Below are 643 nucleotides of genomic sequence, written 5' to 3'. Positions count from 1 at the left end.
CGCATGCGTTTTTGTGTAAAAACAATGTACAAAGCACACCAGCATTGACATGGTTAAAAACACTTGGCCACAAAACGCATGCGAAATCGCATAAAAAAACGATGGAAAAACGCATCCGCATGCGAAATCACACATGCGTTTTCCGCACTGGAATCGCAACGCACAAGTGGAAACGGGCCCTTACACCATGCATCCATTTCCTATGTAACTATTGTCAATTACACTAGAAACGTGCGATAATTTGTATACATATTGCATGGAATTACATGAACATTTGCACATGGAAAAACACATGCAAAATGTATCATCCTTGTGGAAACACAGCCATAGGGTTATGGAAAATCCCTTCTCTATCAGTTGTCCATTGTATTATAGCTGCTGCAGTGTATACACTCAGCCTAGACCTCAGTCTCCACTTCCTGGAAAGCAGCAGAAGTCTTCATCCCTGCATGGGAGCAAGAAACCCTTCAGACAAGTTATCCTGACGGGTCCCCTTTAAATGTAGGACAGACGCAGAAAATAAACAAACGGTCTCCGTTTCGACCTAAAAGCAATAACACTTTTCTCAAAGTGAAACTGTGCTGGCCGTGCAGAACGCAGTATCTGCGGAGGCCATTTTTGTTCCGGGCAGAGGCGGTGGAAA

This window comes from Hyperolius riggenbachi, chromosome 2, assembly GCF_040937935.1.
Source record: "Hyperolius riggenbachi isolate aHypRig1 chromosome 2, aHypRig1.pri, whole genome shotgun sequence".
Taxonomy (NCBI): domain Eukaryota; kingdom Metazoa; phylum Chordata; class Amphibia; order Anura; family Hyperoliidae; genus Hyperolius; species Hyperolius riggenbachi.
The sequence above is the reverse complement of the archived record's forward strand: the minus strand, read 5'-3'. Positions refer to the sequence as shown.